Source organism: Protopterus annectens, chromosome 6.part0 (genome assembly GCF_019279795.1).
Source record: "Protopterus annectens isolate FY-2018-M chromosome 6.part0, PAN1.0, whole genome shotgun sequence".
Lineage (NCBI taxonomy): Eukaryota > Metazoa > Chordata > Ceratodontiformes > Protopteridae > Protopterus > Protopterus annectens.
This window is the reverse complement of record NC_056737.1, coordinates 1,760,744,778-1,760,772,645: the sequence shown is the minus strand read 5'-3', so window position 1 is coordinate 1,760,772,645 and position 27,868 is coordinate 1,760,744,778.

Here is a 27,868-nt window from a genome sequence, read left to right as displayed (position 1 = left end):
CACACACACACACACATATATATATATATATATATATATATATATATATATATATATATATATATATACAGCTCTACGTGTATGCAACATGGACTGTTATGTCACATGTGAACCCCTTGTTGTGACCACGTTGCCTTTGTCTGTGAAGGTGGGAATGGGAATTTTGGGAAGGATAGCAGGTATATTTATGGAGGTGGGCTGGGTTGGTAAATAGAGGGGACAGCCTACAGGGGTGATATATGAAACATGTGGTAGGTAAACACCATGGATGGTGGGTGTGGTCTGTGATGTGGAATCCCCATGAGCCCCCATATGGAAACAATGGGAACAAGGCCCCCACTCATTGCTAGTCACAACAGCAGCTTCACGGCCCTGAAGGTGCCTGACCTGGATGCTGAGCAGGAGGAGCATGTGGGCCCTGTGATTGTGTACTGAGGGCCTCAAGGTGCTACAGCACATGCCACAAGTCTCTTTGGAGCTCTCTATGCAACAGACCCTGGACCTGACCTCCGATGACAGGATCATGTCTGTGTGTGCCCCCAGGGAGGGGAAACTCCATCCCCTGAGGTGGTCCATCTGAAGGTAGTGCTGGACCAGTAGATGAGGAGGCCCCAGAGTGGGTCCCACATGTGATGTGGCCTGGTGACATGGCCAGATGAGGTAGGAAAGGTGGTTCTGCTGGCAACTGTTCCCTAAACATGCTATTGTGTCAGTATTATAGAACGTATGTGGGTAGTCATAGTCCACACAATCCTGGATCATGTCCAATACCATGCATAGATATCCCCAATAACACATAACGAGAGATGTGCAGCAATCACATAGCAAACAGACCACATGCATATATGGAACCGAAGTGGCCCTTACAATGGCTTGCAGGTGACATTGTCCGTAACAGGACAGCAGTGATTGTGTCCTGACAGGGAAGATGGCTACAAACACATAACACAAAGCGTGGTACAATATGACATATGTCCCAATGGTAGGTAAGTTGTAGCCATACCTGAGTTATGTGAGCAGTTTGTTGTCACAGATATGGTGGAGGGGGAGACAGATGTGTATTAAGAACTATGGTAACCTTCTGGTATGAGTTGCTCACATCTGCTTCCATCTTTATGACTTTCAGGCAAGATGTCACATGGCCGGTTACCAGTGTATTCAGTGGACGAAAATGAGGTCATCATCAACCACCTGGTATAGCACTACCAGGTGCTCTTTGGCAGGGCAGCCCATGAGCAGCAGGAGCGGACCGCCCTGTGGAATTATCTAGTCCACAGGGACAATGATGTTGGCCTGCATAACCGCAGTTGTGAGCAGGTCTGGCATCACTGCAGCTACATGCTTCGCAATGCCCATCAGCGTGCTGCTGCAGTTCAGGAGGATCATCTTGCAATGGGGGGTCATGCCATCCATTCCCCCTGACACGTGTTGAGGAGCTCCTCGCCAGCCTCGTGGCACCTTCCCACCCGCACACGCAACAACTGGTGGAGACCACAGTGGAGGTGGGTGCTACCCACACACTGGCTAAGGAGTGCGCAGGTAAGGCCACGGGGCACATCAGTAGACCACTGTTGTGTATGCATCCTCATCTGTACAGGTAGAGCATGCATATGTGAGATGTCTCATAGATATATATATATATATATATATATATATATATATATATATATATATATATATATATATATATATATATATATATATATATATATATATATATATATATACATACATATATATATATAGTCTGTTGCTGTGTAGTAGTAATAAACAGATGTGCATAAGCTGTATTATTGTGGACTAGTACTGTTGATGTACTGTAATGCTGCACCCATCCTGTAGTAATGCCACAGTTGTGGCTACTAACATTACATCTCTCACACACTTATGTAGGTCCCTCTGGTATACCACCAAGGCAGCAGCCTGGAGCCAGTGAGTATGGTTTATGTTCATGCTTGCCAATACACCGGTCATGTAATGGCTATGGTATATTCCATGCACACATCTAACACATCTACCCATAATGCATGCCCTACATGTTCACGTATTGCTGCTGTTCACTGCACTGCATCACAGTGGTGACCATGATGGTGTACCTGAAGGGTATGTCAGACACCTACAATATAACTAGCATCCTGTCATTGTGAAATGTGTCCACAGGGATGAACATAATGGTGGGACACATGGCCTACAAAAGGGACATGTGTGAAACATCACCCTTATACAGTGCTACAACAGTGTATATACCAGTATTACAATGGCAGCTATTACAGATCTACACTACGACATATCATAATACTGTGGTCCACAACCCTTAAAACCTGCAATGTGGTCCCAACATGAGAAATGAGACTGTAATACGGAATTGTAGGTTAGGACAGCAAATATGGGTAATACATACCTTCACAAATGCTGGAAGCATATGTGTGCACACACTCCAGATAAAATATAGTGAAAGCAGGTTTTGAGGTACTAACTGCATACATTTGTCATGGAAATGCACCTTTCAGCAAGTACACGTCCGCAATGTCACACCATGTATTGATCTGCTGTCCAAGACATTTGGTCATCAAATCTGCACACTTACCTGCAAAAGAGGCAGGCATGGGTTGCACACATCTTACATGACATGGCATGGGCCCCATACCCAACAGGTAGCACCCATAAGCTGGACATGTAGCCATATCTCACCATTGCATATGCTATGGCAAACAGTGCAGACAGTCATTTATGTGGCAAGTATGTAGGGGACAGGAATGATGTAGGAAATAAACAGATGGCCATCCATGACAAATTATGTCACATGTAGCAAACTGGTCATGCAGGCTGCTCAGTAACATGCCACAACATTGACGGAGTTGCAGGACTGTGCAACAAGTACTGGCTGTGCAGTACCCATGTCAGCAATTGCCTGGATTCTGCAAGCATGTTGTCTATGGGTTAGGGTAATCAGATGTGACAGTTGTACCACAGGAAACATCCAACAGGCCTCTCTACAAGTAGAGTATGCATAACAGAAGAGGTTCCCAATAGTCATGCATTGCAATGTGTACTGGTGTACCATGACCACGTTGGAAACCTACAGACAGTATCATGTAAGATACAGGTGGTATACAACCAACACCTCACCCCACCTTAGGTCCACCATCCCCATCTGCACTGTGCCGGTGCCAGTGTACATCTGTATGTTTGCCAACAAAGTACAAACAAGTACAAATATGACTCTGTCATTGTCCATGTTGGAGTGAATGACTTGAGACGTACCTCCCTGGCCTACATGAAAAGAGACATGGAAGAGCTCTCAGATCATGTGGCCCAGGCAGGTATGACCCTAGCCCTGAGGAGCATCCTGCCTTCGCCCAGAATGATACCACAATATAAGGATAAAATGATTGACTTCAACAATTGGCTAAGCTTATGGTGTCATTCAAAGGGGATCCAGTATCTGTCTGCCTGGGATGACATGATTGACAGACCATGATGCTTTGCCAGAGATGGTCTGCACCTGTCGCCCTTGGGATTCAGGTTACTGGCTAAGGCTCTTGCCACCGTGTGATAGTGCCTTTTTAGGCAAACTTCAAAGGACAAAACCACCACCGTAACAGGTACAAGCATGCAAAATCTGAAGGTAATGTTACTCAATGCTAGAAGTCTAAACCTCAAAATGCACTCTCTCGAGGCACTCCTAAAAATGGAGAACATCGATATCTGTGCAGTAACTGAGACCTGGTTCAAGGATCCAGAGAGCACCCCTGCAATACCAGGCTACAACTCTTACCACACTTTTCGGCCACCAAACCAGGACCGAAACACTAAAGGTGGAGGAGTGTCAATATTCACCAAGGATATTCACACCACCAGGCTAGTTGGCCAACACAATGTGTCTGAAATTCTCCTAGTGCAACTAACACTAGGTAAGACTGCAATCCAAATTGTAGCTTGTTACAGATCCCCCACCTAACCAAGATTCTCACTACACCTTTCTAAACATACTGGAAAATATTAAGATAGAACCAAAAGCCCTAATACTGGGTGATTTTAACTACCCTGCCGTTAACTGGGAAAACTACTCATGTCCCAGCACCTTTGCACAACGGTTCTTGGAATTCATAAATTCCAATGCCCTGGATCAACTAATCCATAGTCCCACCAGGGGCTCCAATATCCTAGACCTGGTCATTACCAACATGGGAAATCAATGCTCCATACCTATGGTCACCCCCTCGTTAGTCAGGTCTGACCATAAGCTAATCACCCTTAACATCCACATCCCACCCCCACCCTCAGTAAAGAAACCACCATAAAAAACTTCTCCAAAGCCAACTTCATGCTACTCAAGTCAGAAGTGACAAACTTCATAACACCCATCCAGACAGGAACTGAAAGTTCAACTGCTGAATCCTACACTAAGGCACTGTACGAGCACATCCACTCATGCATGAATCGTGCCATCCCAAATAGAACCAAATGCTCTCATCCAAAAAAAGGAAGCCAATCTGGTGGTCCCCTGCCATAAACAAACTTTACAACAAAAGGAAGAAACTTTTGCAGAAAAGAGGAAAATCCCAGGATGCAAAAGACTCCCTTACTAGCCTCAGTAAGAAACTGAGATGCCTCATAAAATCCTCCAAAGCTAGTTAGGAAAATAAAATTGCCAAAGATTCCAAAGACAACCACAAAGCATTCTATAACTATGTCAAGAATCTAAATGGCAATGCTCAGATCTGCTCTGAGCTAAAACAGAATGGCATTAAATATACTGATCCAAAGGATATTGCCAATATCCTGGCAGATCGATTCAGTGCCAACTTCACCCCCTCTCACCCCTAAATGGCCCATCTCAATACCGAAGATTGCCAAATTCCAGTAATAACGCCACACAGGTACAAAACGCACTCTCTAGAGCCAAGAATACAGCATCCATGGGACCAGATGACATCCTGGGCTGTGTACTACATGAACTACAATATGAACTGGCACCTCACCTAAGTGTCATGTTTAATCATAACCTCACCTCAGGTTTCGCGGCCCACTGAGTGGTGCAGAGCTACAGTTATCCCAATCCACAAGGGGATCCACCTTGGATCCCGGAAACTACCATCCCATCAGTCTGACAAGCCTTATCTGCAAGGCCATGGAGCGTATTATCATGGAACTTATAAACAAAGACATTGGCAACCTTCAAACACTGGACCCCACCCAGTTTGGATTTGTGAAGGCGATCTTGTCTCCTGAACCTGATTGACTTCTTTGAATCAGTCTCCAGAGCCATGGACAAGGGTAAGGTGGTCCACACAGCCTATCTAGACCTTGCCAAGGCTTTTGACACCATCCCCACTCTGGAATCATAGATAAACTTACTAAGTTGGGCATTAATCCCTATGTCACCCAATGGGTTGCTAAATGGCTTACTGATAGAACCCACACTGTAAAAGTAGCCGACTCCAAATCCAGCTCCAGACAAGTGACAAGTGGAGTACCTCAGGGTTCAGTCCTGGGGCTCTTGTTTGGCATCTACTTCTCTGAAGTACAGGTCAACACTAAGGGACTCTGGCTAACAAAGTTTGCAGATGACTGCAAACTGGGAGCCATTATTGAATCCCCAAATGATGTGGATACTCTACAAAATGGCCTTACAGAAACAGATGCTTGGTGCCAGAGCCATGGGCTCAAGCTCAATGCCAAGAAATGTATTGTTATCCCTTTTGGGAAAAACCATGTATCCATGAATTACCATATAGGTGGCAGTACACTAAACACAGAAAGTGTGATAAGAGACTTAGGAACACAGGTGGACAGTGGTCTCACCTTCAATAACCACATCGCCACAACAGTCAGGAAATCCTTCTATGTGGCACACCTCATCATGAAGGGCTTTTCTTCCAGAAAAAAGGAGGTCATTGTCCCACTGTACTCATCCCTCATTAGACCCATTAAAGAATACAATCCCTCATTTGGTATGTACCTCTCAAGACATCTGCAACAACTGGAAAGGCCTCAGAAATACCTCACTAAAAGAATCACAGGCCTAAAGCAGATGCCCTATGCTGACCGCCTTAAAAAACTCCAGCTATACTCTGTCGCATATCGTCTACTCAGAGGCAATCTCTGCTTAACATACAAGGCCATGTCAAACCCAGAGCTGTTGGACATGCTACACTTAAAGAAATCCCAATCCCTCAGAGCTACATGCTCCAGGGATCTAAACCTTGTCATCACAATAAACAAAACATGCTGGAGGGATAGGTTCCTGACCCAGAGACTCCCCAGATTCTGGAATAGATTGCCCATACATGTCAAGCAGAGTGCCTCTTTGGACCTCTTCAAGAGGAACCTTGACGATTGGATGGGAGAAAGGAAATTCACCCCAGGGATCACGTCAGTTGCCCTGCTAGACAGGGGTCCAGGAAAGTAAATAATGTGGGAAGAAATAGCCAGGGAATTGTTATGGCTAGGCTTGTATAGGCCCTAGGGCTGATAGCCTAGTACCAACCTATGAACCTATGAACCATTCATTAGCTAGGACTAGGCTGTTACATATGGTGTTCAGTGTTTGGCAAACTGCAAACTGACACACATGTGTAGGCCATAGTTGTCAAGCATCTGCAAAAAGGCTGAAGGTGGGAAGGGGGTGTCATCATGACACACCGTTGCACTGCAGCAGTGAGCCTAAAGATGATATGAATCACTTTATTGGCAGAAAGTCAGGGTCAGGAACTGTGGCAGATGTAACTCTGACTCCACAGCAATAGTGACGCCAGTGTGTGAACTCCAAGGAATGTGCACATGACTTGACCTTGCAATCATGCAGAGTTGAGGGACATGTGTAAGGCAGACTGACCATATACTGGCAAATGCAGATGGCCCATGCTAGTATACCCCTGCCAGGAATAGTGACTTCTGTAGTGCACTTAACAATAGGTGCAACAAGCTGTCATGATAACGGTGTGCACACATATGCACCCACTAAGTGTATGCATTGCGGTCAGCATCTGCACACCTAACACATTTGTTAGACACTGCATGTGAATGTACAGGACATATATCACATATCAGGCTCATGTAATGTTAACATTTGCAGTGATGTGGTCCCATGGCATATCAAGGAAGAGTGTGTCATATCAATAAGGGTGTGTACACTCTCCATAGCCACAGTAAGGTTTGACGTTTGTCAGTGTAATAGTATCAAATTGGTCATACATGCACCACTGATGTTGAGATCTGTAAATCAACATCAGGTATTCACAAATTACATCTGTCCACATATCATCCCAGGTATGTGTTGGACAAAAACATAGGGGCTGTGACCATTAGAGCAGACATAACTGACACAGTAATACACATTCAGCAATGGTGTGTACACCTGTGAGATATGGTGCACAGTTCATGGCAGGGTGCAGGAGAGGTGTACAGCAATACTGTGTACATGGTTGCAGTGTTTTCCAGGGGAAGGGGCATCACTTACCAACACAGCCCATGCATCACACATATACACTGTTGCGAGCATGGATTGAATATAGCTGCACTGCATGCTGTTGAGTACAATATGTTATGCATGTTGACAGATGGGTAATTGGAGGTCTGTGTATACTATCTTCGTGTAACCTCACCTGTAGGTGTGTGTGTGTGTGTGTGTGTGTGTGTGTGTGTGTGTGTGTGTGTGTGTGTGTGTGTGTGTGTGAGGGGGGATTATTTTGTCGGTAAGTGCCATCTGGTGGAGTGGAGGGGGGGTTGATGCATGTAGGATGTGTGTGTGCATGTGTGTGTGTGTGTGTGTGTGTGTGTGTGTGTGTGTGTGTGTGTGTGTGTGTGTGTGTGTGTGTGGTGTGTGTCCATGTATGCACGTTTGATTGTGGGGTTGTTCATATGTCAGTACTTCCCTTTGGAATCGTGCAGTACATGGACTGACACATGAGATACCAGGAATACTTGTCTGGCATGTAATCACAGCACAGCTGATAGTATAATAAGGTCTGTATTGTGGAACATGCATTGGGAGGGAAACTAGACACCAGGTATACCCTTAAAATTGCAATCAGCAGAAAGGTGAACAAATAACCATGTATGCAGCACTACAGATGCATTGGAGAATTATGAGACAACACCAGGGAGTGTATCCATATATTACTATTGTCCACATAAGTTGATTGAGCAGCAGATCTGCCATGTACTGAGAAATAGTTACATATGACACTCCAATGCATGACATTATGGAGTGAACACAGTAGCTCCTAACATATGGGGGCCATGCTCATGATGTCTGGACATACCTAGGGTGAACACTGGATGACAACAGTGAGGCCTTGTAACACCTACTCCACTCAAGTCAAGGAGGTAATGAAGTAACAGGTCTTGTGTTGTGATCATTTGTCTAGGCATTTAGAGGAATGATATGTTAATGAGAGGTATTAATGAGTGTATGTTACCAAGTGTGATGCAGGATGGGGAACTTACATGAATAAACTTGGGACTGTCTGTGAACTCGGACAGGTAGGTATTATTGTGGAATTTCAGTGTGTGTGTGTGTGTGTGTGTGTACTGTTATGCAATGCCATACAGGTCTAAAAGTACATTTCTTGTTTTCCCCTCACAGGTGGTGAAGTGGGTCAGGGTCCCGCCTGCATGCAATCTAATGTTGGTGTCCATACAGACACTGAAAATGATAGCATGGTTGAGGCACAGGCGGGGTTGTGAGAGGCCGAAACTGCACCATCATTTGACATTCCCCTGTTATCCACACCAACCCTGCACACAGTTACAGTGCATATAGATAGCCCATCACCAGTGTCCATAGCAGAGGGACAGTTGGCTGTTGGTGGCAGTGCACAGGAGTGTGTGGTATCTATGCCTGCTGTGTCTGAACACAGCAGGCAAAGCCAGATGTCTGGCAGGGCACCACATAGGCAGATGTACCGAGGTGCTCATGGGAGGGCCGCTGGTAATCATGCCCCTGGCATAAGTGTCACAGCTGGTACCAACAGACACATGTTTCAGACTGTCATAGGGGCCCAGGCATGTATGGAACTGCACACCAGACAGGGCCTGAGGCTGCAAAGGGATGCTCTCTCATCTGTAAGCGACAACTTCCATGAACTTGCAGGTGCCCTCCGTGATTATACCGAGGTCGTGGATAGGCCATTGGGTGAGATGATGGGCCTCATCGACAGTGGATTGTCCATGTTAGAACATGTGGTGGGAGTGGGGCGACGGCCGCATGGACGTAGGCCAGCAACACGGACATCTGTTGGTTGACACGGATGTGCAAGAACACCAGTACGCTCCCGTAGTGGCAGTACCAGCCCCAGCACTGCAAGGGGGTGCTGCCCACACCATACTAGGCCATGTTCACGTGGCCCTGGTCATTTCCAGGAGGGACCTGGTTCCAACGGACATATGTCATCATCAGGGGAGAGTAGCACATTAATGCCTGTACCTGGATGTGCCCACGGAACCCCTGGCAGGCACAGTCTGTGTGTCCATGGCCAGAGGCGGTGAACTGCACACCCTGCCAGGTATGGTCTGCAGCTGTCCAAGAAACACCTGTATAGGGCAGCCACACTGCAGAACTGTATGCATGCATACCCACACACTATATAAAAATATCTAGGGCAACCCCATACCTACACACACCACATCACCACACTCATGTCATCAAATTACACCTCTCACCCACACACATGGTGTCAAATGTATGGCCCACCCTCAATCTCTGGCAAACTAACAACACACTCTGTGCATATATATATATATATATATATATATATATATATATATATATATATATATATATATATATATATATATATATATATATATATATATATATATATATATATATACATATATATATATATATATATATATATATATATATATATATATATATGTATATAGATTCCCCTCTGGGAAAAAACATGTATCCATGAATTACCATATAGGTGGCAGTACACTAAACACAGAAAGTGTGATAAGAGACTTAGGGACACAGGTGGACAGTGGTTTCACCTTCGATAACCACATCGCCACAACAGTCAGGAAATCCTTCTATGTGGCACACCTCATCATGAAGGGCTTTTCATCCAGAAAAAAAGAGGTCATTGTCCCACTGTACTCATCCCTCATTAGACCCATTATAGAATACAACGCCCCATTTGGTATGTACCTCTCAAGACATCTGCAACAACTGGAAAGGCCGCAGAAATACCTCACTAAAAGAATCACAGGCCTAAAGCAGATGTCCAACGCTGACTGCCTTAAAAAACTCCAGCTATACCCTGTCGCATATTGTCTACTCAGAGGCGATCTCTGCTTAACATACAAGGCCATGTCAAACCCAGAGCTGTTGGACATGCTACACTTAAAGAAATCCCAATCCATCAGAGCCACACGCTCCAGGGATCTAAACCTTGTCATCACAATAAACAAAACATGCTGGAGGGAGAGTTTCCTGACCCAGAGACTCCCCAGACTCTGGAATAGATTGCCCATACATGTCAAGCAGAGTGCCTCTTTGGACCTCTTCAAGAGGAACCTTGACGATTGGATGGGAGAAAGGAAATTCACCCCAGGGATCACGTCAGTCGCCCTGCTAGACAGGGGTCCAGGAAAGTAAATAATGTGGGAAGAAATAGCCAGGGAATTGTTATGGCTAGACTTGTATAGGCCCTAGGGCTGATAGCCTAGTACCAACCTATGAACTTATGAACCTAAATATATATATATATATATATATATATATATATATATATATATACATATATACACACACACACACACAAATATGTTTACCATATGTCCAGAACATGGAGTGGAATCCTACCTCAGCACCAATAGTCTCATCCTCTTAGTGCAAGGGGATATCATGTATGTACTGCAGATATATATGTAGACTATTGCTACTTTAATAGGGGTTGTCTTAACAGACATGTTGTGTGTTGGGGGTCACATCAGCTTTTGACATGTATGCCACTGGTTACTTAAAGACTTCCTAAGGACATCATAGTACAGTACCACTGACAGCACAGTAATGATCCTGTGGACTATAGCAGAGATGTGACCAATATATGTGAACAGTCTGACACTCTCTGTTCAGTCCAGAGTTGTACACATATCCCCTTCATGAGAGACATGTGGACCAATCCTGATAATGTGGATGTTAACAGCCATGTACATGAGTATATCACGTAAATACTGGACGACATATGCCCAAACAGTTTATGCATTCACACACACCTGTCTTTCCTGACAAAACTGGTGGTGCAGATGTCACATGGTCACATACTACCCAGTAGTTATTGACATACACTTATACAGAATCCACTGCTTTGTCAGAAATACATACAGTTATGGTGGCCTGGCAGCAGTATGTCTTGCAAATACCTGGCCATAACATCACACTGGGTAATTACACTAAGCTGCTAGCCATGTAACAAAGCACTTTGCAAACTACAGGCAGGCTGCCACAACACTGGACTACATTTTATATGGAGGAATACACATGTACCTGCAAATTTAGCAGGCTCTACAGGCATGTCAAAGGACAGAGTAACAGACACCTGTGAAAAAGTGCATACCCACTACCAATGTGAACACAGCCACTGCCACATATGATATGCAAGCTTAATATGACACTATATGGACTGTCTGATAAATACCATCCTCATATGTGCCACGCATGCACTAACCCTACATAAACTGGGTCATGACACAGTGCGGTCCAATTCCTGTCTGTAGTATGGAACAGGAGTGTGTTTGTCTCTACAAACATGTGAGCCGATACGGTACCTTACACTGGAGCAGCATGTAACATCAGATAGAACAAGACCAAGAACAGTGGCATCTACCACAGTCTGTACCCAGACCAAGGTACGTATTCGCAATACACATACTGTCGACAATCACCATAAGTACACAGACCCCACTACTGTACACACAACCACAGAATGCCCAGGTTATGTTCTCTAAAATATCGCCTACTGTACATAACCTATCTAGCAGTCTGATATCTGACTGGCTTGTTATCAGGTATGATGTCAATAAATAATGGTGTACAGAACATACGCACCTCTGACTGAATGACATATGTGCAAAGGTTGACAGACTTGTTGCTGGAGCCACAAACACTGGGCCAATATTGGCTTGTTGCTGTGATACCCTCATACATTTACTGTTGTAACAGGGTTTGTTGTGACATAGGTCCTTTGAGGGATATGAAGTCAGTAACTCTCATGGCTGTCACCATGTACTGACTGCAATCCTCAGACTATGCTTCTGCAGTTCTAAGATAGGTGATCTGTGAGTAACACAAGAAACATAAGACTCCAAACACTGCCCAGTCAACAGATAACCGTACAGGTGGGAAATTCCTCAAACACATAACACTGTCATGACATGTATTAAATCATGTAGACCAGCCATATCCACAAACACCCTGTTAAACCAACATTACTCCAAATGCAGAAGAGCAACACTTACATTCTGTAGTCATGTCTGGCACATCCCCCTCCTGTTTGTTGGCCTGTCTCCACAGTGTATGTTGTTAGAGGTAAATCCCAATACCATCTGAGATGCTGTTCACCAAACACCGACATGAGGTCCTGCTCACAGTGAATGAACAGGCCCAACACCCACATGATATTCCTAGTTACAGGAGTGTGTTTGCATGCAATTGGCTATGGGAATGTTACCACGGGTGTTCCACATGCAATCAGCTAGTGGGGGACTGCAATTTGTGCAGAGGCCATCAGCTGATCATGAGCATCACTTACAAAATACAAGCTACTGCCTAAGCAAAACAGGTGTACTTCTCTACATCCACCAGAGAGGGAGTGAGAGAGACAGACAGAGACAAAGTAAGAATGCAGGGGATGGGAGAGTAAAACCTAAGCATGCTTGTGTCACATACTTACCAGTACATAGTTTTAACCCCTTGCCTGCCTATGTATTGCTATGACATGTCTATGCAGTTATTGCATGCACCAGAGTTTACATGCTGGGGAGCTGTCCAAAGGTGTATCTGATGGTGAGTGACATCTGCAGCAGTGCTATAGGAGGGATAAGGTCGGTGTAGTACATGTGCCTGTCAACATGAACAGGTGTCAACATTGACACAGCCACACTCTCTCAGGGACTCACACACTAACACAGTTGGCAGGGTCAGGATTAGACCTCCTAACTAGCTGGTTTGCCACAATACAGTAATACGCAGGTATCACATGCATCACAGGAGTTATCAGGATGATATAGGTTCATAGGTAGGTACTAGGCTATCTGCCCAAGGGCATTTATAAGCCTAGCCAGAGTGTGTCGGCTTTCACCGCCCCATTGATTAATTAACTGATCCTCTGTCAAGCAGAGCCAATGAAGTGATCCCAGGGGTGTATTGTCTGTTACCCATCCACTCGTCAAGGTTTCTCTTGAAGAATGTTAGTGAGGGGCTCTGCCTGATGTAATTTGGAATTTTGTTCCAAAGCATGTGGAGACTCTGTGACAGGAATCTATCCCTCCAGCATGTTCTATTTATTGTTGTGGTGAGGTTTAGCTCAGTAGAGCACGTGACTCGTAGTGACTTGGATTTCTTTAGGTGGAGCATGTCCATTAATTCTGAGTTGGACATGGCTTTGCAAGTTAGGCAGAGATCACCTCTGAGTAAGCAATATGCCACTGAGTACAGCCAGAGTTTTTTCAGTCGGGCTGCATAGGACATATATTTGAGGCCAGTAATCCTCTTGGTGAGGTACTTTTGTGGTCTTTCCAGCTGTTGGAAGTGTCTTGTGAGGTACATCCCAAATGGGGCATTGTACTTTATGATGGGTCTAATAAGTGACGAGTAGATGGGCACTATAAATTCTTTATTTCTAGATGCGAACCCTTTAGTAATTAGATGGGCCACATAGACGAATTTCCTAACTACTTTGGCAATATGATTGTCCAGGTGTCCATCTCAGTAAGGCCCTTTTGGAGGATGTCCGTGTCAGCCGGAGAGTCAATTATGGCTCCCAGTTTGCAGTCATCGGTAAACTTGGTTAGCCATAGTCCTCCTGTGTTTGCCTGTCCTTTCTGAGAAGTATATGCTGAACAGTAGGGGTCCCAGGACTGAGCCTTGTGAGACACCACTTGTGACTGGTTTAGAGTCAGACCTGGAGCTCGCTATTCTTTATATGGGCAAAGGGTATGTGAAGTTGTCTGACATCAGACGGCATGCTTCAGTAGGCCAATGGGAGGTGTAGTGAGTGTGAATGGAGTTGAAATCATTATACTCCACACACACAGATTGCCAGTACTACATGCATGGGTGCATTGTTTCACAGGTGTGTAGTGGCTGACTGCCAGAAGGCTGTACATTGCTAGGTAAATGGCATAACTTGCCATCAGGCCACATGACTGTGGTCTGCAGTGTGGCTCAGGGGTGTAGTGTCTGGACTGGCCCACACAGGTGGGTATTGTATTCACCATCCAGTCAAATGGGTTACTATTGTGGGTGGCCAGTGCTATGCAATGCTTGCCATGTATGTGTTCTATAGTCCATGACATGGAAGGTGTCTGGGATTTGCACACATTGCACATGCATGTTCTGTGACATGTGCAAGTGTACCTGGGGTGCCTGGGGCATGTTGTGTACACAGATTTTTATCATCAGACGTGCCATTTCTGTCATCATGTGTTGGGAACTGGCAATGGACACCAGGTTGACCCTGCACCTACATTGACAGCAAAATGCATTCACTCGAGGCACTCCTTAAAATGTAGAACATCGACATCTGTGCAGTGACAGAGACCTGGTTCAAGGCTCCAGAGAGCACCCCTGCATTACCAGGCTATAATTCATACCACACTTTTCAGCCACCTAACCTGGACCGAAACATTAAAGGTGGAGGCATGTCCATATTCATTAAGGATATCCACATCTCCAAGCTAGTTGCTCAGCATAATGCATTTGAGATTATCCAAGTGCAACTAACTCTGGGCAAGACTGCAATCCAAATTGTAACTTGCTACAATCCCCCACCATGCCCTAGGATTCCCAGTCCTCATTTCTTGATACACTGGAAAATATTAGAGTACAACCCAACACCATAATAATGGGCAATTTCAAATACCCCACCATTAACTGGGAAAACTACTCATGTACCAACTCTTTGCTCAACGTTTTCTGGAATTCATAAATTCCAACGCCTTGAATCATCTTATCCACACCCCCACCAGGGGCAGCAATATCCTAGACCTAGTCATTGCCAACATGGGTGACCGGTGTTCCACACCAGAGGTCAATTCCTTATTGGTCAGATCTGACCACAAGCTAATCATCCTAGACATCCACATCCCGCCCCCAGCCCCCATTAGGGAAACCACTGTAAAAGAATTCTCCAAAGCCAACTTCACGCTTCTTGAGACAGAAGTGACAAATTTCACGACACCCATGCAGATGGACAATAAAGGTACAACTACTGAATCCTACACAGATGTACTTTATAAGCACTTACACGAATGCATGGATCGTGCTATCCCTAACAGAACCAAGATGCTAGCCTCCAAAAAAGGAAGCCGATCTGGTGGTCTCCTGCCATATACAAACTCTACAACAGAAAAAAGAAACTGTTGCAAAAAAGAGTAAAATCCCATGATTGGAGGAATTTCCTGGTCAGCCTCAGTAAGAAGCTGAGATCCCTCATAAAATCCTCCAAAGCTGGTTACAAAAACAAAATCACCACTGATTCTAAAGACAACCACAAAGCATTCTATAGCTATGTCAAGAATCTCAATGGCAACACTCAGATCTGCTCTGAGTTACAGCACAATGGCACTAAATATACAGAACCAACTGATATTGCCAACATCCTGGCAGATAGGTTCAGTGCTAACTTTACCCCCCTTTCCACGGCCCCTCTCACCCATAAAGGACCCATCTTTATACCGGAAGAATGCAACCTTCCTGTAATCACAGCTGCACAGGTAAAAACCACACTCTCCAAAGCCAAGAACACAGCATCCATGGGACCTGACAACATCCCAGGCTGCGTTCTACATGGACTGCAAAATGAACTGGCACCCCACCTAAGCACCATGTTCAATCAGCCTCACCTCAGGTTTTGTGCCTCCTGAATGGCACACACTGATGGTTATCCCACTCCTCAAAGGGGGAGCCACCATGGGTCCTGGGAACTACCTCCCCATTAGCCTAACAAGCCTGGTCTGCAAGGCCATGGAACATATCATCATGGAACTTATAAACAGAGACATTGGTAATCTCCAAACTCGGACCCCACCCAATTTGGGTTTGTAAAAGGCAGATCATGTCTCCTAAACCTGACAGACTTCTTTGAAGCAGTCACCAAAGTCGTAGATGAGGGTAAGGTGGTTCACACAGCCTATCTAGATCTTGCCAAGACTTTTGACACCATCCCCCACTCTCGAATCACAGATAAACTCACTAATCTAGGAATTAATACCTATGTCACAAGATGAGTTGCCAGCTGGCTCACTGACAGAACCCATACTGTAAAAATAGCAGACTCCAAGTCCAACTTCAGACCAGTGACAAGTGGAGTACCACAGGGTTCAGTCCTTGGTCCTCTCCTGTTTGGTATCTACTTTTTTGAAGTACATGCTAACACAGAAGTTCTTTGGCTAATGAAGTTCACAGATGACTGCAAACTAGGAGCCATAGTCAAAACTCCTAACGATGTGGACTTCCTACAAAAAGGCCTCAATGAGACAGATGCCTGATGTCAAATCCATTGCCTCAAGCTCAATTCCAAAAAGTGCATTGTCATCCCCTTTGGTAAAAACTCTGTACTCATGAGCTACCACATAGGTGGTAGCCTACTTAACACTGAAAGTGTGATAAGAGACCTTGGGACACAGGTGGACAGTAGTCTCTCCTTTGATAATCACATCACCACAGTAGTCAGGAAATACTTCTATGTGGCATACCTCATCACAAAAGGTTTCTCATCCAGGAAAAAAAGAGGTCATTGTTCCCTTCTACTCATCACTCATTAGACCCATTATAGAGTACAACGCATCTTTTGGTATGTACCTCACAATACATCTAAAACAACTGGAAAGGCTGCAGAAATACCTCACAAAGAGGATTATTGGCCTCAAACAAATGCCTAAGCAGACCGTGTCAAAAAACTCCAGCTTTACTCCATCTCATATCACCTACTCAGAGGTAATCTCTGCCTAACATACAAAGCTATGTCAAACCCATAGCTGTTGGACATGTTCCACTTAAAGAAATCCCAATCCCTCTGAATTACATGCTTTAGGGACCTAAACCTTGTCACCACAATAAACAGAACATGATGGAGGGATAGATTCCTGTCCCAGAGACTACCCATACTCTTTCCATACTCTGGAACAAAGTACCTATCTATATCAAACAAAGCTCCTCATTAGCACTCTTCAAGAAAAATCTTGATGATTGGATGGGATATAGGAAATTCACCCCAGGGATCACCTCTATGGCTCTGCTCGACAAGGGCACAGAAAAAGAACTTTCTTGGGTGGGGAAAGCCAGGGTACCTTTTTGGTTAGGCTTATATAGGCTCTATGGTCAATAACCTAGTGGCGAAAGCCAGGGTAGCTTTTTGGCTAGGCCTATATAGGCCCTAGGGCCAATAACCTAGTACCTATCTATGATACAAGTATTCTCTGGTGTCAGTGGCATCTGTCCATACAGGGCATATGTTTAAGGCATGCTATGCCCTTTGTGGGTTACATTTGATGGCACTACAGTTGTTGCAGGCATCCAGTGGGGAACATAGTGAAGGAGCATTGTCTGCAATTATATGCCTATTTTAGTGATGGGACAGGGTGCCATGCCTCCTGTAGTCTGCTGCATTCACACCATTGTTTACTATTTTTGGGCAATATGCAGGGAACTACAAACAAAGTGACTGTTGCCTAGCCGAATGACTTTGTGTATGAGACATGGGTTGAGAGTATTCTTTGGGTAATACAAGGATTGACTAAATTGTTTGCCAGGCCTTGATGTCACATGTAGGAGTATGGATTGTCAACCCCAGCCTCCCTGCTGTTTAACATCTGTTTCCTTGTAAGGTGGACATTGTGACATTTAATATGCCCACCATATAAGAAATTTGCAAAACCTACTTTAACAATGAGTACAGTTGTTACACACACAGCCACCTCCACACAGGATACAAATGACAGACACCGAGTCTTACAGCTACTATGTCTGGGGATTGGAACGTCTACATCATACTACAGCATTACTCAGTTGTATTGGGTTACTCTTCCCACAAAGGTGTATTTCAAAGTGAATGACATCAGCAGGCTTGCCAAAAAAGGGCACTGGAGTTTGTAATGGCTGTGTATGGCCTCAAAAGCATTGCTCCCTACACAGACAAACACACACACTTGCCATGTCTGGGAATAGAATCCCTACCAAACTAGTATATCACACTACAACATTACACTGTTTTAGGACACAGCACAGAGTTTACTTGGCTCTTTCTTAACCAAAGGTGTATTTCAAAGTGAATGACTTCAGCAACCTTGCCAAGGTTGGGCAATGGAAGGTGTAGTTCATAGGTTCATACAGTCATACGTTGATAATAGGCTATTGGCCCTAGGGCCTATACATGTCTAGAAATGATATTTCTCTAGCTATGACTTCCCACAATATATACTTCCCTGCACCCCTGTCTAGCAGGGCAGCTGACATTATCCCTGGGGTAAATGTCCTATCTCCAATCCAATTGTCCAGGTTCCTTCTGAAGAGGCCAAAGGAGCACTCTGCTTGACATGTATGGGCAGTCTATTCTAGAGTCTAGGGAGTCTCTGGGTCAGGAACACATCCCTCCTGCATATATTGTTCATTGTGATGACAGAATTTGAATCCCTGGAGCATGTAGCTGTGAGGGTTTGGAATTCTCTAAGTGTAGCATGTCCAACAGCTGTGGGTTTGACATGGCATGTTATGTTAAGCAGAGATCACCTCTGAGAACACAATACCTGACAGAGTATAGCTGGCTGATTTTCAGATGGTCAGCATAGGGCATCTGGTTTAGGTCTGTGGTCATTTTGTGAGGTATGTCTGCTGCCTCTCTACTTGTTGCAGATGTCTTGTGAGGTACATATGTAACAGGCTGTTGTAGTCTGTACTGGGTTTATTGAGATATACCTACAGTGGGACAATGGACTCCTTTTCCTGTATGTAAAGCTCTTAGTGGGAGATGTGCCACATAGGTGGGTTTCCTGACTGTTGTGGTGATGTGGTTATCAAAGGTGAGACTACTGTCCACCTGTGTCACTATGTCTGTTATCACACTTTAGGTGTTTAGTTTACTGCCACCTATGTGGTACTTCACAGGTACATGTCCCTTCCCAATGGGGATAGCTATATATTTCTTGGCATTGATCTTGAGGCCATGGCTCAGGCACCAAGCATGTATTTCTGTAAGGCCCTTCTTTAGAATATCCACACCATGTGGGGATTAAATATTGGCTCCCAATGTGCAGTCATCTGCAACCTTTGTTTGCCGGTGTCCCTTACTGTTGGACTGTACTTCAGAGCAGTAGATGCCGAACAAGGGCGGTGCCAGGACTGAACCCTAAGGTACTCCAGCTGTCACTTGTTTGGAGCTTGGGTTGGTGTCATCTACATTTACAGTGTGGGTTGTGTCAGTACAGCAGTTGGCAACCCATCAGGTGCCATTGGGATTAAAGTGTGATGCATTTATCTATGATTCCAGACTGGGGGGTGGTGTTGAAGAGCTTGGCGAGGTCCAGATAGGCTATGTGAATCAACTTACCCTTGTCCACGGCTCTGAAGATGGATTCACAGTTGTCATTCAGGTTGAGGTGACATGATTGGCCCTTACCAAACCTGGTTAGGGTCCAGTGTTTGTAGGTTGTCAATGCTTTTGTTTTAATTTCCATGATAATACATTCCATGGCCTTGCAGAGCAGGCACATCATACTACTAGGGCTGTAGTTCCCAGAATCTAAGGTGCATCCCCCTTGTGGACTGGGATAACTGTAGCTGTGAGCCACACAGTGGGCACGAAGCCTGAGGTGTGGCTATGACTAGACATGGCACATACATGCAAGTGCAGTATGTAGCTCATGTAGTACACAGCCTGGGATGTTGACTGGTCCCATGGCTGCTATTGTCATAGGGCTGTAGAATGTATTTTTACCTATGTGGCCATTATTACTGGCATATGGCAATCTATCCATGTTGAGATGGGCCTTTTGGGAGTTGGGAAGGGGGGGTGCAGTTGGCACTGAATCAATCTGCCATGATATTGGTAATATCCCTGGGAGGAGTAGATTTAGTACCATCCTGTTGTAGCTCACAGCAGTTCTGAGCATTGCCATTTACATTCCTCACAGAGCTATGGAATGGCTTGCAGTTGTCTTTGGCATCTGTGGCTATATTACTAGCCATGGTGGACATTATGAGGGGTCTCTGCCTCTTACTGTAGCTGTAAAGGGAGTATTTTGCATCCTGGAAAACCCTCCATTTCTGCAAGGGTTTCCTCCTTTTGTTGAACAGTATATTTATGGGAGGGGGGCCACCACATTGGCATCCTGGGAGCATATTGGTTCAATATTGGATGGCACAATTCATGCATGAGTGGATGTGCCCATACAGTGCCTTCATGTATGATTCAGAAGTTCTCCTTTCAGTTCCCTTTTGCATGGGTGTCATGATGTTTGTCACGTCTGACATGTGTAGCATGACATTAGCTTTGGATATGTGTTACGGAGGTGTCCTTACTGGAGTGTGGGGGAGGGATGTTGATGTTAAGAGTGATTAGCTCATGGGCATACCTGACCACCAATGGAGTGACCATAGGTGTGGAGCATTGATGTCCCATGTTGATAATAACCAGGTCTAGGATATTTGATCCCCTGATGGGACTATGTGTTACATGATCCAGGTCATTGGGAATTATGACTTTCAAGAACCGTTGGGCACACATGTTGGTACACAAGTAGTTTTCCGAGTTAATGGCAGGGTACTGTAACTCACCCAGTATTAGGGTATTTGCTTGTATCGTAATATTTCACAGTATGTTTCAAAGGCTGTAGTGGGTATCGTGGGGCATGGTGGGGAATCTGTAGCAAGCTATACAATTTGGGATGCAGTCTAACCTGCTGTTAGTTGCACCAGGGGTATTTCAGACACATTTTGTTGGGCAAGTAACCTGGTGGTGTGAATATCTTTGGTGAATATGGACACTCCCCTTTATTGTTTTGGTCCTGGTTTGGTGACCAACAAGTGTGGCGAGAGCTGTACCTGGTATTGCAAGGGTGTTCACTGAAGGCTTGGATCGGGTCTCTGTTACTGCACAGTTATCAATGTTCTCCATTTGTAGGTGTTCATAGTCACTATGAATGGCCAAAATAACATTGCTCCCTACACGCTCACAGTTGCCATGTTTGGGCATAGAACTCCTACCTAACTAGTTTATCCTACTACAGTATTACACATTTATAGGACATGCCACAGAGATTACTGGGCTACTATTTCCCCAAAGGTGTATTTCAAAGTGAATGACATCAGCAGGCTAGTCAAGGAAGGGCACTGGAGGTTGTAGTGACTGTGAATGGCCTCAAATGCATTGTTCCATACACAGACAAGCAAACACATGCACAAACATCCACACTTGCCATGTCTGGGAATAAAACTCCTACCTCACTAGTTTATCACACTGCAGCATTACACAGTTATAGGACATGCCACAGAGATTATTGAGCTACTACTTCCCAAAAGGTGTATTTCAAAGTGAATGACATCAGCAGGCTTGATAAAGAAGGGCACTGGAGGTTGTAGTGACTGTGAATGGCCTCGAAAGCATTGTTTCCTACTCAGACAAATAAACACACATGCCATGCCTGGGAATAGAACGCCTGCCTAACTAGTTTATCACACTATAGCATTACGCAGTTATATGATGCACCATGGAGATTATTTGGCTGCTACTTCCCCAAAGGTGTATTTCAAAGTGAATGACATCAGCAGGCATGCCAAAGTAGGGAATTTGAAATTGTAGTGAGTGTGACTGGCCTAAAAAGCATTGATCCCTACGCAAACACACTTGCCACATCTGGGATTAAAACTCCTACCTAACTAGTACATCACTATGTAGTTAGGGGGCGCACCATGGAGATTACTGGGCTACTATGTCCCCAAAGGTGTATTTCAAGGTGAAGACATCAGCAGTCTTGCGATAGTAGGGTAATGGGGAGTGCAGTGTGTATGCATGACTAAAACCCATTCATCTAGAGGCAGACACACCACACTCAGGTATACACAGGACAGGTTTATATTCCACAGGTACATTTATACAACTGCTAGATGACTACTGACTTGTACAGTCATGTTGCACAGTTAGCACTAGCACCACAGACACTATAATCCTTAGGGATTCCAGAGGCAAATGTCTACGGTGATTGACATTTGCACATGATGTGGTTTTAGCCAATTGGATGTGTGCTGGGTGGGACAGGCCTCATGATGGAAGGCTCTGTCACTGTCACTCTCTTCCACACATCTATGTATGTGTACTTTTACATACATACATACATACATACAAATGTTTCAATCACGGGCATTACAGCCCTTATAGTTTGCCAATGTGCCAAAACACTTGTTTCCATAATAAATGTCCAGGCTGTTTTTAAAAATATCTAAACTAGTACTTGTTTTAATGTAATTTGGTAGTCTGCTCCAAGCATCAGCTACTCTGTCAGAGAACCAAATAGTACACTTCTCATTCCTATAGAATCTTCTACATAGGTTATCTGACTATTCGCTAGTACTTTTTGATAACCCCAAACATTCCCAGAGGTAGTTGTCCCTAAATGCCCTATATACTTGAATAACATCTCCTCTTAAATATCTGTAAGAGACACTATACAAGTTCAGATATTTTAGTCTTTCATAATAACTTAGATTTTCACATCCGTGGATGCCCTTAGTATATTTCTGCTGTACTCTTTCCAATTTATTTATGCTTGTTTTCCTATAGGGTTTCCATATTGTTATTCCATACTCAAGTTTGGGTCTAATGTAACTAACAAACAATGACTTCATTATGCTTGATTTGCTAGACTTTATAAATCTTTTTATACAACCTATAGTTTTATAACTATCATTAGCCAATTGGTTGATATGATTAGAAAAACCCATAGCTGAATCTACCCATATACCCAGGTCCTTAAATGAGTCTACAGTTTCAGTCACTGTGTGCTGTATTAAATATTCACCTTTCAGTTTATGTCTCCCAAATTTCATATGCTTAGTTTTTGATGTATTTATCAACATATGATTCTCCTGTGCCCAAATGGTCAATTTAGTCAAATTATTTTGCAGACATGCCTTATCTGTAACACTTGTAATCAGTTTACCCAATTTCAGGTCATCAGCATATAGACTGTAGAACACCTCAGATGAAAAAGTAAGGTCTGAAAGATACAATTTAGACAAGTAAGGGCCTAGTAAAGAGCCCTGTGGGACACCTTGACTGTAACCAAGGATTTCACTTGTCCAGTTGGTGTGTGATACTTACCATGTCCTACTTGTAAGCCATGCAGCTATCCAGCTTATCAACAGTACATCAATACCTAGTTGTACTAATTTATTGATCAGTGTTTTGTGCATGACCCTGTCAAATGCTGAAGTTAAATCTATATAAATCACATCACAGCACAATTTTTAATTCATAGCTGTTATTATATTGTTATATAACATTATGTTACAGGTGGTAATATATCTATTTTCAATATATGCATGCCGATATATGGTTTCAAGTCCCAACCTATCCAGTTCTGACAATAACTTATCCAGTATTACCTTCTCCATTATTTTTCCACAACATGAAAGTAGACTTAAGGATCTATATGATTCTGGGTTTGTCCTACTCCCCTTTCCCTTAAAGACAGGTTTAATAAGTGCATGTCTCCAATCTTGAGGAATCTCCCCGTATTTATATGACCTAGTAAATAACAGATGTAATGGCAGTGTAAGTTCTTGCTTAAGTGTTCTCAAATCATTGTTACTTATTCCATCTCCACCCTGTGCTTTATTTGTATCCAGTTTGCAAAATTCTTTTTCAATATAATCTAATTTGATTCCAGTATCTGGGGTTACCCGGATATCACTAGGACAACTTACCACCCCTTTTGTGGAGCCAGACTGTTTTGCATAAGATTTTGTAAATATATCTATAATCTGTTGTGTCTGAGAATAAATTTTAGAATCTGCACACAGTTTATCAATATGTGTATCTTTACTCCTTCTACATCTTATGTATATATAAAAAAGGTTTCCTATTATGCTCAGTATCTTTATATAAATTTCTTCAATTTTTTTCTTGATCTTGTCTAACACTATGCTTAATCTGTTTGTCCAGCTCGTTTATTTCAGTTTTCAAAGTTGTAGTTCGACCTCTCTTCCATTTCTTATATTTTTTTGTCTCTCACCTTATAGTGTGTTGTCCTTGGATATATGTGTGTATTCCTATCCAGTTTGTGTGCAAAGCATGACTAGTGCATACTGAGGAGTGTATGCACTAACATCTGCGACTGTCAGATATGTATGGTCCACTGTTGTTGCCAGACATGGGCTTCATTTCTTTAAGTGTGTGAGCATGCCCAGTATGACCTTTCGGTATTTAGATTGTACTCCAGCACAGACTTTTGTTTTCTACACCTACAGCTAGCAAACTGTTTCTGTTCTGCAGGATATCTGTAGATCAGTTGACAATATGGGGTCAAAATGGACAAAGGATAGTGAGTTACTGTAGGTAATTGTGTCTGTGCTGCTTCTGCTACATGGTCCTGATGTTAGCAGAGATATTCAAACATATGTACTTTTATACACTGTGATGTTTTATGTCATCAAGTATTATCAGATAGACATATTTGCTTGCAGTAATGTCCTGGGGTACACAGGGTGAATGCAGCTGTGTCCAGTATTTTGGTCAGCAGCCTACATATTCTTGCACACTCATGCCATTCTGGAGGGGAAGCTGCAGACACTTGCTGCTGGGTCTGTGTAAATGGTTCAGCACCTTGGTACAGTGGTGGTAGAGGATCCCATGCTTGTACATCCATCAACGTGACAGTATGGCCATATCTTGCTGTGGCGATACTTCACAGGTGTACAGATTCACACAGTTTACCCAGAGGCAGGGGTCATAATTCTGGACATTACCCCTACACATTGTGGTTTACAAGCAGGTTTGTAGCCATACATTCTTGTGTTTACAGCCAGGGATAGTATGTGCACACTGCTGAGTTTCAGACTTCACACACTCCATGCTGCCCATGCCCCCACCCCCCCCATATTATTCTATCCTCTTCCATACATTATGCGATTATAGTTATCACCTCATAACAGCAGTTGCTGGTACACAGTTCATGCAGGAGGACATGGTGGACATGTTACTTTGATTTGTCCAAATGGCCTTGCATTTGGGTTCTGTGAACTGTGTTATGTTGTTATTTGGGAGTCCATGACATAACATATATTGGCAGTACAGGTACGGGTGAGACACAGGCTGGTGGCAGAGGACTGTAGGCCATTTGGTAGTAATGCAGGCCAGCTGTAGCAGGCCATTGCATTCTGTTAGCCCTACAGTCCCAGACTGTGATGCACTATATTCTCCTGGGCTGACAGGGTAGGTGTGCAAGGTGTTCATGCCAATACTTTGTCAGTATTGGTCCAGTGGTGTGGATGCTGGCAGGGTGCTGCTTACAGCTAGGGACACACCAGCATGGGACACCTGCTCTGATGCTGCATTCTTTCGCTATTGCCATACACAGGTGGGGGTCATATTGTACTCATTCCCAACAGCAGGGATAAGACTGGAGAGGTTCCTGTGGGTGGTGGTGGGGTGAGCTGGGTGCATGTGTGCTATGGACACTGCTTGCATCTGACTCGCAGATATTCATGGGGCATTCCATTTATGCTGGCTTGTGCAGGGACATCAGCTGTTTCTCAATACATCATTCCTATGACCTTTGTGGTCTGCCAGTGTTTGGCCAGATGACATCGGTATTCCCTACTACAAGCCCAGATAATGTGCTGAAAACCTGTATGTACAATTCCAAGTGTGTGTCCATTTGACAGTTACATATTATACACTGTCTGTCTGTGGTACTTCCCCCTGTGTACTGCTTGTATATCTGGGCCGACAGTCATGCCATGTCCATCTTTCTGATGTTGACACATATTACTTCCAAACTTTTACTATGGCTTACTGCTGGAATGTGTTATACTAGGAAGCATTGTGCTTGGCATTGCAGTTGTGAGAAACTGGCCCTGTCATTGGCAGTACTGGGCAATGGCCACCAGGACAAACATCACCATGCATACATACTGACCACTCTCACACAATATACAACACACACCACCCTATCACACGCAGACCTGCATATTGTACACATGCTACAATCTATCCTGCTACCTTGGCCAACTCAGGTAATCTGTGCTCCACTGTTATTATAACTACAAATACATGTTACTACATTTCTACATAGGATTGGGGGGGGCACACCTGACTGTTACTAGGTGTCTACATAGGATTGGTGAGGTGGCACACCTGACTGTTACTACATTTCTACATAGAATTGGGGGGAACACCTGACTGTTACTACAATTCTACATAGGATTGTGGGGGGGGGGGGGGCACACCTGACTGTTACTACATTTCTACATCGGATTGGGGGGACACACCTGACTGTTACTACATTTCTACATTGGATTGAGGGGAGCACATTGGACTGTTACTACATTTCTACATAAGATTGGGGGCACACCTGACACTTGTACACATTTGCTATGACTGTACTGGTATGTCAGGTACTCCATTTCATTCTGTATTTGAACCTATCATGCTGACTAGAGGCATATCAGTGTACTACAGGTCTTAGGTCTGATTGACCTACATTTTAGTTTCTGATGTCTTACCCTTCAGAACTAACATCCTACTGCCTGACCTGTTTTACTCTGTATGTGTAGGCCTGGGGGGAGGTTACCCATAGCCATCAATCAGAGGCCTTAGCACAGCCTCTGTTTGTGTTTGTCTACACCTGTCCTGCTGGCTGAGACTGTTGTTGGGTATGTGAGCCTCCCTGACTGGCATGTGTGTGTTATATGGACACACATGTGGCCAAGCACATTTCCTGCAGTGGGTTTTGTCACCTTTTCTAGTACTGGCTACTCTGGTGATACCAGTATTTGTTACAGATCTCATGCTGCCACTATAGGTGTCTACTATCTGCTGGCATCCCATTCAGCCACCCAATTCCCTTGCATGCTCACATCCGTACCATAGATACAAGTAACAACACATAGTACTCCATTCAGCAATTGGTAGGAAAAGTGACTTTCCTTGTGGCTGTGCCAGTAGTGAGGATGGTGCTGGAGGGCTGACTATGTTGGATGCATATAGTACACTCCCTATACATGGTTTAGTACTCTCCCTATGCACGGTTAAGCTCAGGTAGTGTCATGTTTGGCATCCCTTTTACTGTATGTGTGAGTCAGAGAGAGGTGTCATTCCCTGGGTCCCTACTGTGTCAGTGTATGTGCTATGTGTTGCCTCTTTGCCAAGGCCAGGGCATACTGGGCATGCCTCCTTCTGCCTACAGGGCCAGGCTCAGGTTGTTCCTCCTCTGGGTCACTCTGTGCACATCCCTCGAGCTTATTCCTGGATTGCACAGCAGCCATATTGCCTCCAGGAGCTCCTGCACTATTCTTGCACGGCATGCAGGGCTTGCTGAATCAGGGGGAAACTCATACAATGTTAAATGGATAAGTAGCTGACTGGTTATAAAATCTCCATGTGTAGTTGTCCAGGGCATGCATTTCTAAATTAGCAAT